This window comes from Diabrotica virgifera, chromosome 4 (assembly GCF_917563875.1).
Source record: "Diabrotica virgifera virgifera chromosome 4, PGI_DIABVI_V3a".
Classification (NCBI taxonomy): Eukaryota; Metazoa; Arthropoda; class Insecta; order Coleoptera; family Chrysomelidae; genus Diabrotica; species Diabrotica virgifera.
The window spans coordinates 162,299,270-162,312,293 of record NC_065446.1 but is presented as its reverse complement, the minus strand read 5'-3'; positions in this window follow the sequence as shown (position 1 = coordinate 162,312,293).

The window sequence follows — 13,024 nt, the reverse complement described above, 5'->3', positions numbered from 1 at the left end:
GTTTCAACTGCGTTGCTTCACCAGACACGAAGTTAGAAAACTATAGGTTCTCCAAGTCGTGCGTTACCTATTTCGCTTTCCGGTGACACATAATATATATCTGCTTATGAATGTTTTTTGATATTGATAACTATTTCCGAAGTGAAAGTCGAAAGGTCAAGTAAACTTGATTTCAAACTCGAATTGTGGCTTATGCCCATATAAAATAATAAATCTTATTTTTAATACATGTTATTTTTAGTACAACAATGAACTAACATTTTTTAAAAAGGTCCGCATTTACATTTTTTTATTTCAGCTTCTATTTCCGTTCAGATCGGATTTAAGTTGTTTCTTTAAATTAAATGGTTCTTTATTGAGGATCCCACAATAATGATTTTCCACGGTAAACATCAATTTCCTTCCGACAGTTCCGACCATTCCATTACTAACAAATATTCAACTCATGCGCGCCAAAACCAACAAACCACTCGCAAACCCGTCCAAATACGTATTGCGAACCATCAAAGCGTTTGTTGAAAAACCGACAGAATTTAGATCGTGGTGCGCCGTGTGCGTGCCGTTTGTGCGTCACTTGAAAACACGTACTAATCTGACGAATACGCTGCGCGCGAGCGGCTCGCACACCGAGCAGAGCGCATATGTATCTCCACCTTAAAGAGGCATTTTACATCAAAACATCCAAAATATGCATCGTTTTCTTTAGAAGAACTTAAAAATGCTGCAGACAACTTAGCAAAAAACTTAAATAAACAACAAAATATTTTTAGCAAACAAAGTAACATCGAGAAATCTACCACACAAGCAAGTTATGTTATTGCACACAAAATTGCTAAGTTATGTAAACCTTTTTCTGAAGCAGAATTTGTTAAACAGTGCATGGTAGAAGTGTCGGAGATATGTTGTCCTGAAAAAAAAATATTTTTGAAAATTTAAGCCTGTCAAGGAGAACAATAGTACGACGGATCGAAAATATTTCAGGAAATTTACTCGACCAGCTAAAAACAATAATTGCTGATTTTACATATTGTTCTCTGGCGTTGGATGAGTCCTGCGATATAACTGACACAAGTCAATTATTAATATTTATTCGGGGCATTAACAAAAAATGTGAAATTCGCGAGGAACTTCTTAGTGTGCATCCAATGAAAGATACAACTACCGGTGAAGACTTCTTTAACGCTGTTGAAGAGTGTTTAGTTAAAGTAAATTTACCTTGGAACAAAATAGTAAGCATCACTACGGATGGCTGTCCTAGTTTAACAGGGAAAAATGTGGGCTTACTAAAACGAATCAGCGACAAAGTAAAACAGTTGCAGCCAGAACAAGACATATTATTTTTACACTGCATTATTCATCAAGAAGTGTTATGTAGAAAAGTTTTAAAATTGAATCACGTCGTTACTGTTGTGACAAAAGTTGTAAATTTTATCCGGGAACGTGCCTTAAATCATCGACAGTTTGTTGAATTTTTGAAAGAAATTGAAAGTGACTTTTACGAAATTCCTTACTACACTGAGGTGAGATGGCTTAGCATCGGTAAAGTTTTGGACAGATTTCAATATTTGCTTGATGAAATAGTATCCTTCTTGTCGATAAAAGAAAAACTACATGATTTTCCTGAATTGCAAAATGAGGCATGGCTAAACGATTTGTCGTTTTCTGTAGATATTGTAAAATATTTAAATGAACTTAATGTAAATTTACAAGGGAAAAACCAGTTCGCTTTCAATATGCACTCAAATGTTAAAGCATTTATGATAAAACTAAACTTATTTGCTGAGAACTTTAAGTCAACCTTTCAATTTCGATGTGCAAGAAGCTCCTGTTGAAATTCAGCTAGAATTAATTGACTTACAGGCAAATAATTTATTAAAAGAAAATGTTCAATCAAACGAATTGAGTGCTTTCTACGGTGCTTTGAATACAGAACATTTTAAACATTTTTTAAACTATGTTCAAAAATACCTAGTTTTATTTGGTTCGACATATATTTGTGAAAGAACTTTTTCGTTGATGGTTTCCACGAAAAATAAATATCGATCACAAATTACTGACGAAAATCTACACTCGGTATTAAGGATTGCTACAAGTGATTTGGATCCCAATTTTGAAGAAATAATATCACATGAACATTCGCGATTTCACGTTTCGCATTAACTATTATAGAAGTTATACTTATAATGAGTATTCTATTAATTTTAACGTTTAATGTTTGTCTTTTTTTTTATAATTTTATTTAATATTAGGTATATTTACAAAATATGTATCAATATAAATTAATTTGTATCGTTAAAATATAAATAAATAAGAAAATAAAATCTTTCAATAACTGATTTATTTAATTACCATTAATTTATTATTATTCTTCTAACGCCGACTCCACTAATGAAGGTTGGCTAAAACACCATTGCAAATTCGTCTCTATTTTCTGCTTTTCTTAAAAGCGTCTGTGTGTTTAACCCGGTCCAGTCTCAAATGTTTTCAGTCAGAATATTTGTCGTCTACCAGGACCCCTTTTTCCTTCGAACAACTCGTACATATCATTTCTGAGCATGTGCCGTAAATATGCTGTCTGTCTCCTTTTAATGGAGGTCAAAAGTTCTCTGTCTCTTTCCATTTCGTGCAACATCATTTTGTTCGTATATGATCGGTCCATGGTATTTTCTAAATTCTCCCAAAAAGCCACATCTCAAAAGCTTCCGGCTTTCTCATTAAGTCAGCATTAACAATCCAAGCTTCCGCACCATAAAAAAGAATAGAGTGGATATACAACATTTTATCAACTAATATCAGATTTGCAGATTGAGTCTTTGGTGACTCAGAAATGTCCTCATCTTCAAAAAGTCTACCCTCAATTGCTCTATTCTTGATCGAATTTATGATTTCGAATTTAAATCTTCCGTAATCCAGACTCCTAAGTAAGTATTTCATTTTGTCCACTTGCTCAATATCTTCATTTTTTATCTGGTTCTTTTTCTGGATCTTCTTATGATTTAATATAATGACCATTTAGTTTTCAATTACGTGACATATTTTACTGGGCACAAGTTTTTCGCATGTATTCCCAAGTAGGATAATTTATTATTACCATTTTCTAATTATTAACAGTCAAATTTCTTTGTCCAAATGCTTTAAAATAATACTGTAGCGGAAGAGAAATCTTGGCCGATCCCCGTATAACAGTAAACACCTCGAGAATGACGTAATCGGATGTGCTAGGCCTCGCCGGAGAATTCTGGAAGGTACGTCACGTAGGCGGAACAAGCCGATAGCTCGAGATGGGAGTCGATTGTTCCAGAATAACAACTGGGTATAAATACGGGCATATTTTGTGAATAAGTTTAGTGTATAAGATAAATTCGTCTGTAACTTATATAAATAAAGTCGTATATAAATTACGAACCGCTAGTTTTATTGTAATTAGAAGTAATTACACTAATCACGTTACAGTTGGTGTCGGTGTTCGGTTAACTTAGTGCGATATAAATAAGTGAATTACAGAGAGACTTTAAAAGACTTTTGAACTTTATTCGTCGGGAATAGTTAAAGTGCGTTGATTGTTCGGTATTCGGAAAGACTGTTAAAAGACATTTTGGAAAGTACGTGTGTGCCGACCAAAGATGTTGCTACAAGAACTTACAGTAAAACAGCTCCGTGAACAGCTCGAGGAACGGGATCTGGACAGCAGTGGGCTCAAGATAGTCCTACAAGCACGACTCGAGGATGTCCTCACGAAGAACGGAGAAGACCCAAAGACGTTCCACTTCCAGTCAGCAGAACAAGTAATCTTATCGAAATTAAAATCTGTTTCTGAAACGATCGATGAAACTTCTAGAAGAAGCGACGAGAAACTTGAAGAAGTTAGTAGACAGAACAACGAGAAATTTGAAAGTGTTTCTCAAGTAATTAAAGACGTTTGTAGACAGAATGACGAGAAATTTGAAGAAGTTTCTAGAACATTCGATAAGATGCAGAAAAGTGTAGAGACCGTAGAAGAAAAGATCAAACAACTAGAGAGCATGATAACCGATACAAAAGTACAACCATCAGTTAATGCAGCAGCGTTAGATCCGGTAGTGAAAGATGAACTACCGAGAGACGAAACGTCGCATAATATGAGATTCAAATTACCACCATTCGATGGAAAGTCCTCTTGGTCCATATATCTTAGACAATTTGAAGCTATTGCGACCGCCAATCATTGGACCGAATAGGAAAAGGCTGTTTCCTTGACTGCTGCTTTGCGAGGTGATGCTGCAGATATATTAAGATCAATTCCTAAGGGTCAAGAAAATTGTTACCAGACCTTGTTTACTCGTCTAGAAAAACGCTATGGAGATGCCCATCTACAACAAGTATACAAAGCACAACTGCGAAGTAGAAGTCAACGAGCAAGTGAGAATCTGCAAGAATTTGAAGCAGATGTGGCTCGTGTGGTGCGGTTGGCTTATCCAGAGGTGCCAGACAGCGTTTTAGAAGAAATTGCAGTAGATACCTTCGTCAATGGGCTGAAAGATAATGAACTACAGAAAGCTTTACGACTAGCAAGGCCGAAAGTTTTAGATGAAGCACTTGCTATTGCCTTGGAACACGAAGCAGCTAGCCAAGCTTCACGAAACAATCGAGTAATAACCGTGGAAAAAGGCGATAAGAGAAAAGATGAACGTTTGGTGGAAATGGTACGGAGGGTGATTCGTGACACGATGCCGAAGAGACGCATGAAGAGGGCTGGAAGAGTTGGTTCAAATACAGATGCTTCCTCGATACGGCCATGCAGTGAAAGTTGTAATCACCGGCTTAAAGTAGATGAACAGCTTTGCCCTGTGAGACGAACTACCGTCGTTAATGAGCAATGGCAGCCACAACAGCTACAAGAAGCCCAAGAAGACGATCCATGTATAAAAAGAGTATTGGATTGGATGCGTCGAGGTGAGAGACCTAGTTGGCAAAACATTAGTGCATGTAGTCCGGAAGTCAAGGCCTACTGGAGCCAATGGAATTGCCTGATACTAAAAGATGATCTTCTGTACAGAACCTTTGAGAACGATGATGGTACAGAATCTAAGCTTCAGTTGATTGTACCTAAAAGTAAAGTGTCAGAAGTATTGCGTCAGTTGCATGACGGTACATCAGGTGGACACTTTGGTATTACGAAGACTCTGCAAAAGGTTCGAGAACGGTTCTATTGGGTGAACTGTAAAGATGATGTAAGAAGATGGTGCCAGAAATGTGAACTGTGTGCATCCGGTAATGGTCCAGTTGGTAAAAAGAGAGCACCCATGAGACAGTACAATGTTGGCAGTCCTATGGAAAGAGTAGCAATCGACATTGCAGGTCCATTTCCAGAAACTGATGCTGGAAATAAATACATCCTGGTAGCCATGGATTATTTTACGAAATGGACCGAGGCCTATGCATTACCAAATCAAGAAGCTGCTACCGTTGCAGAGGTACTTGTTAAAGAATTCTTCAGCCGATTTGGTGTTCCCTTGGAGATACACTCCGACCAAGGGCGAAACTTTGAGTCAGCTCTTTTCCAAAACGTTTGCAAATTGATTGGTGTCAATAAGACCAGAACAACACCCCTGCATCCTCAATCAGATGGGATGGTCGAGAGGATGAACCGAACGATGGGTAAACACTTGTCCAAAGTTGTATCTGAACATCAGCGAGATTGGGACCAACACATTCATTTATTCCTGATGGCCTACCGTTCGGCCGTAAATGAAACTACAGGTCAAACACCAACCTGCCTGATGTTGGGTCGTGAAGTTCGGTTGCCCTGCGACCTAGAGTTTGGCTGCGGACCTTCCGAGGAACATGTTGCAGGCGAAGACTACGTTGACCGCCTGAAATTACGAATGAACAACATTCATGAACTTGCCCGACAACACATCCAGATAGCCAGTGACAGAATGAAAGATCAATATGATTCTCGATGCAAGAATGAAAGCTTCGAAGTAGGTGATCTTGTCTGGCTTTATAATCCGCAACGTCGTCGAGGCTTATGTCCTAAACTGCAAAGACAATGGGAAGGTCCATATGAAGTTAAGAAGAAAATAAATGACGTAATATATAGAATTAAGAAGTTGCCAAACGGTAAACCAAAAGTTATTCACATAAATCGTCTTGCACCATATGCTGGCTCAAATGAAACAGAGGAAGCCCGAGTCCTCCAACAGGAGATGAAAGATGCACCACAGCCAAGTTTTAAGGAATTTATGTCAAATTACGCAGAAAGAAAGAGTGCTAGATTCGGCGTGACCACAGAAGTTCAGCAAGATCTGTTTGGTGTTCCAGAAAACGTCTCTCTAGCCCACTGTGTTGCCCAAGACCTCGAGATGACTAAAGGAATCTCGTCCGTATTCAATAGAAAGTTCGGCCGCCTGGACGAGTTAAGGAATCAACAACCTAAAATTGGAAGAGTATTGCGATTGGAAGATGGTCCTCGATCTTTGCTGTATATAGTGACCAGGAAGTCTTATACGGACACGCCAAGCTACGAGAACATATGGCGTGCTCTAACTAATTTGAAGAAAATGGTCTGTAATTATGACATCAAAGATTTGGCTTTACCAAAAATAGGCCATGCAGTAGAAAATCTGGATTGGAAGATTGTGAGAAGCATGCTTGAAGTGGTCTTCAGAGGAACTGGTGTACAAATCACTGTGTGTTGCAAGAACCCGAAGATGTCGTACCCTTCAAAGACAGTAGACTGTTATTTCTTCTTGAAGGGTGTATGCAGAGCTGGAGAGTCGTGTAGATTCCGCCATCCTGGGCCTTCATTTAGAGTTGCTGATCGAGACGCTCAGATCTTGAGAGGGGAGCAGTGTAGCGGAAGAGAAATCTTGGCCGATCCCCGTATAACAGTAAACACCTCGAGAATGACGTAATAGGATGTGCTAGGCCTCGCCGGAGAATTCTAGAAGGTACGTCACGTAGGCGGAACAAGCCGATAGCTCGAGATGGGAGTCGATTGTTCCAGAATAACAACTGGGTATAAATACGGGCATATTTTGTGAATAAGTTTAGTGTATAAGATAAATTCGTCTGTAACTTATATAAATAAAGTCGTATATAAATTACGAACCGCTAGTTTTATTGTAATTAGAAGTAATTACACTAATCACGTTACAATACTTATAGTATTTATTTCTTGGGCAGGGAATAAACTACACCAAAAAAATTCGCGTGGGCACAGCGTACATATCCGGTATAGTCCTACGGCCCGAGAGACATTTTGAAACTTTCATTTTGGCCCGCGCTTAAAAGTAATTGCCCACCCCTGATCTAAGCGGTTTTTTAAAATTTATGGGTTTTGCAATATTTTACCGTCAGCGAACGGACTAATAGTAGAGGATCCGATATAAGGCCGATCTGCATCGATCTATTTAATGGATAACGTGTGGGTGAAGTAACAATGTATTTTAAACGGGATTTACTTTTTCGCACTGTTTTTGACACACTTTCATATAATCAAATATCCTTAACTTTCGCGTTGTCATGGTGATGACATAATGAGCAATAAATTACAAAAAAAAATTTGACAGTTTTGTGGTTTGAAAGAAATTAGAATGTTTAAATAAGTTCTAAAAATTGTAGAATAGGAATGAATTCCAGTGATGAAGAGTTACAGTTTTTTTATTTGTTTATCGTAGATAAAATATTGTATGAAACTGTGCGTGAAGTACTTTTTGCGAACTTAAGCGATGTATAGCACTCGCTCCGTTGTCGCTTGTGCTCTAAACATCACGTGCATTCGTAAAAAGCATACTTCACGAACTGTTTCATAAATAACTATTTTCATATATTAAAAAAAATGTTTCGACCCGGGTAGATATTATTCCAGATTTTCAGATTTCAGCACAGTGTTAGATGGTTGGGGCATATATGGAGAGCAGGTAGCGTAACAACTATAAACTCAATTTTACAATGGAAACCCGGAGTTAGAAGGAGACGCGGAGGAACTAGAATAAATGGTTACAGGAAGTAAAGGAAAATTTATATAGGGCAGGAATTAGAGACTAGCAGAAAAAGACAGAGGATAGAAAGAACTGGAGAAGCACAGTCAATAGTATCGAGTAGCAGACTGGGACTAATATGCTCTAAAAAGATGGATCTAGATAGCTTTTTAGCAGCTCAACCCCACCTGGTGTATTTAGCCATTTAATTTTCTTATTACACATTATTATTGGTACATCAAAAATTAAAAGGACGGTGCCTGTAATAAAATCTAAAATTCAAAATTTAATCAAGAAAAATAATAAATATTAAAATTTCCTATAAGTTCAAATTTATTTATTAAAATTTTTGATATAATTTTCATAAATAAATTACTTACTAATAACACTTTTTTAATTAATTCCAAAAAATCCATTTTGCAGCAATAATAAAATATTAGTATTTGTAAAATAAATATCAATCATATCATAAATAATACAGGTTTACAAAAAAAAAAACTAAATTTCGGACTATTTGACGAAACCATGTTACAAGGGGGTTTTTGGGGTGGCTGATCACGAATCCGGGGTCCGCTCACCTCTTTCACGCCAGGTAAAGGTCATTTCAAGGTCAAATCAAGATAAATCGACAGTCGCTCTGAGAAAGTATATTAGGGCGTTTTTGGTGTCGCTGATGACGAATCATTAGTCCGCTGACCTCTATCACGTCTAGTTCAAGGTCAAATCAACATAAATCGACACAATCGCTCTGAAAATATAGGGGTTTTGGAGTCACTGATCATGAAAACTGCGGTCCGTTGAGCTCTACCACGTAAGGTAATAGTCATTTCAAGGCCAAATCAGGACAAGTCCACAAAACTGATTTGTCCTTGAAATGACCTTTACCTGTCGCGGTTGAGCTCAACGGACCCCAGTTTTGTGATCAGCGACCCCAAAAACCCCCTAATATACTTTTTCAGAGCGATCGTGTCCATTTATCTTGATTTGACCTCGAAATGACCTTGAGCTAGACGTGATAGAGGTCAGCGGACACAAATTCGTCATCAGCGACCACAAAAACCCCCTAATATACTTTTTCAGAGCGACTGTCGGTTTATCTTGATTTGACCTTGAGATTACCATTACCTGACGTGATAGAGGTCAGCGGACCCCGGATTCGTGACCAGCGACCCCAAAAACCCCCTAGTCATATGGTTTCGTCAAATATTCCGAAATGTATTTTTTTTGTAAACCTGTTTAATCAAAAGAATATCAATCTTTTAATTTAAATAGACAACTTTAAAACATAGAACTGCATTCACAACTGTATTCACAGTAAAAGTTTCAAAAGATCACACATTACGCTTAAAGTAAGAGGTAAATCAGCAGACGAGTCGTTGTGACTTCCAAAATATGACAACACCGCTGGAAGTGACAACGCACCTTGAACTACCCTATATATGGAAGCCATAACGTATGCTGTACGCTTCGGTATATACGTATATATATACAAAATTTATTTTGGTAAATCCTTTCCCCTCAATAGGTAGACCCATTTTATAAGCCCCCCTTTTACCAAATACACAATTTTTAAAAAATAATTCCTAGTAGAAAAGGTGGAAGTCGGACAGCCTCTTCTGTATACCGGAAGTCACAACTTAACGTGCATCAATATATATATATTTATTTTTAGCCTCTCATGACGTCCCCCATGTTAAACTGTAGTCTCTCGTGGCGTCCAGGTCTTCGTGGACTCCGATATACGGTTGCCACGAGGATTTTCTCTAAAATTTATCGCAGGTGAAAGGTACCACTTCCTACAATGCCTGAACAAAATATTGGCCGGATGTCCTCAGACACGTTATCTGTATAATAATATACACACTACTTGGAGCAGTTGCCGTCAGGCGCGCCACGTTCGCTTGCTGTATATCTAAAATCACTTTAACGGTTTTTATGACGTCCAAATATATATTTATTCAGTTTAAGGTTGTCGCGGAGTCCGTATATTTCAGTTTATGTCCTCATGGCTTCTACTACGCTGTTGCCACCTCAAATGTTGGTATTTAGACTTCGGATATTATTATAAATGATTATTGGAGTATGTTAAAACAATTATTGTTGTGACAGATTAATGATATTCTTTTTGTATAATTAAAAACGTATTTTTTTACTGCAAACATAAAAAAAATTAAAAAGTATGTTCATTAAAATTGATTAATTTATCATAACCAGTTGCCGAAACTGCTGGTCTAATTGCTCAATTGTAACATATTATAGAAGTGTTAGAATTTAATTCTTAATTCTTTATTAGAAGATCCAATATAAATATCTCGGATCTATAATATCTAAAGAAGACACTACCAAAAGAGACATCGAAAACAGAACACAGCAGGGCAAAATAGCGGTAAACATTCTAAGCTCTCTACTATGGTCTAAAGAGATAAGACAAAAAACGACAATCTATCGTACCTTGGTAGAGCCTATTATGACTTATGGGGCAGAAGTTTGGCAGATCACGAAAAAAGATAGAAAAAGAAAAGTAGGTAGTAGAAATGAATTATCTAAGGAGAGCGTGTGGTGTATCCAAAAAAGATCGCATCAGGAATGAAGATATTAGAAGGAGGACAAAAACTGTATATTCCAGTGTAGATAGAATTGAAACGAGACAACCAGTGTGGTATGGTCACGTCAAGCGAATGAATGAAGATAGATGGCCAAGGAAAGCTTTAAATTACATACCACAACAAAGAAGAAAAAGGGGAAGACCTTCAGTTACCTGGGAAGAAAATGTACAGCACATCATGAGAGATAGAGCGATCAAAGAAGACGAATAAATGGACAGAAAAAGATGGCCGTCGAAATGCGAGAAGCAGCAGAGGCTGTAGGAACCTCGCTTATAGATAGATAGAATTCTTTATTACTACAATATTTTTAATAATATAATTTTCCGCAAATCGCCAGGAAATTTTGACATTCCTGTCAAAATTTCTTGAAGAAAAAGTCAGGACTTCCTTACTGTAAGGAAATGTCATTTCCTTACTGTAAGGAAATTATATTTCCGTACAGTTGTTAGTGTTAAATTTATAAGCGTCAAGTTTGACAATTCAACCTCAATACGTTTCCATAGTAACCCAAGTAATTTTATTAGGAATTTCAAAGCACCATTTATTTGGGAATAAAATTATCGCGTTTTTTTTAAATCAATCAATATCTGTCGAATTTTAAACGATTTGCGGAAAAATAGTATGTTTACCTCGTAGGAAAAGCCACATTCCTGGACTCTGTGTTGCTAAGTCTCGGCTTGCGCCTCGACTTAGCAATCTTCACAGTCGTCCAGGAATGTTAAGCTTTTCCTACCCGGTAAACAATGTACTATTTTCTATTCTCATACTATAATATATCATTTATGATGTCACCACCTGTAACATAAATAGAATAAGATAGATCATTAGATAGAACTAAGAAAGCAGGACGACGTTCTCCAGGAAGTACATAAAATAATGCCCTCTATTCGTAACGGAACATCACAAAAAATATGGGAGACTTTTAAACATTGTGTAACAACACAAATTGATCATCCAAAGATAAATAATCCTGTGAAACGTAAACACTGGATAACAGATGAAACCTTTCAAATCATTGAGAATAGAAGAAATCTTTGTCAAAGTGGTGTGCATAGTGAAAGGGAAAAAGCTAGTTTAAGAAACCTCGATAAAGAAATAAAACGAAGATGCAGGGTAGACAAAAAACTGTACTATCAAAGTATATGCAAAGAAATTGAAAGACATGATCAGAATAATCAGCCGAGAGATCTATTTAGAAAAATACGCTACTTAACAAGAGACTTCAAAGCCAGAACTTGGGCCATTGAAGACAACACTGGAAGTCTGAGAACAAACAGAAGATATAGCACAGACATGGAAGTCGTATTGCAGGCACCTATATAAAGATGATCAACGCCAAGAACCTGTTAACCAAATCTTTGACAAGGTAGAAGAAGAACCTGATATACTTGAAAATGAAGTAAGACTATTGATCATTAAGCTCAAATATAATAAAGCACCAGGTCCAGATATGATAACAGCAGAAATGCTCAAAGCCACAGAAGAAACTGGCGTAAAATTACTTCATCTACTCTGTAACCAAATATGGCATTCTAAACAATGGCTTGAAGACTGGACAAAATCTACAATAGCAACAATTCATAAAAAAGGCAGCTTCCATAAATCCGACAATGATAGAATTATTTCTCTTATATCACATGCCAGTAAAATAATGCTACATAATATAATCAATGAGACTAAAAACATTCCTTCAAAGAGAAATTCCACAAGAGCAAACTGGATTTACCAAAGGTAGAAGTACTCGAGAACACCTGTTGAATATAAGACAGATAATCAAAAAATCTAGAGAATTCAATATTCCACTGTACATATGCTTTATAGATTATCGTAAGGCGTTCGACATGGTAAAGTGGAAACACCTTATTTCGCTTATAACTGAACTATACGAACACACTACTGGATCAGTTAAAGTGCTTGACACACTTTCAAATGAATTTCATCCAGAACAGGGTGTCAGACATGGATGTATACTATCTCCACAATTATTCAATATAATATATGGAGATCATATTACGAGAAGAGCACTTGAAGGATGGGAAGAAGGTGTCTCAATAAATGGTCATAAAATAAACAAGAAAAGAAAATAATCGTTTTCGTTTTGATTCAATTCGAGTCTCTTGCCATCCTCTGACACATTGTTTCGGGGTCTCTACCCCTTATCAAAGAGGCTAGCAAGTAGACTAGTAGTATACTTGCATAGTTTCTTTGATAAGGGGTAGAGACCCCGAAACACGGTGTCAGAGGATGGCAAGAGACTCGAATTTAATCAAAACGAAAACGATTATTTTCTTTTCTTTTTCATACCTTACTCGGTTTAGAGTACAAAATGACCACGTTTCGTTAAAGTATTCTGAGACGCATTGTTGGAGTGCTCCTCCTAGCGGCGCCGCTTGGTACTATCGTATCTCGGTTAACAGAATCCTGACTCGTGGTCGAAATTTATTTTTATTTATA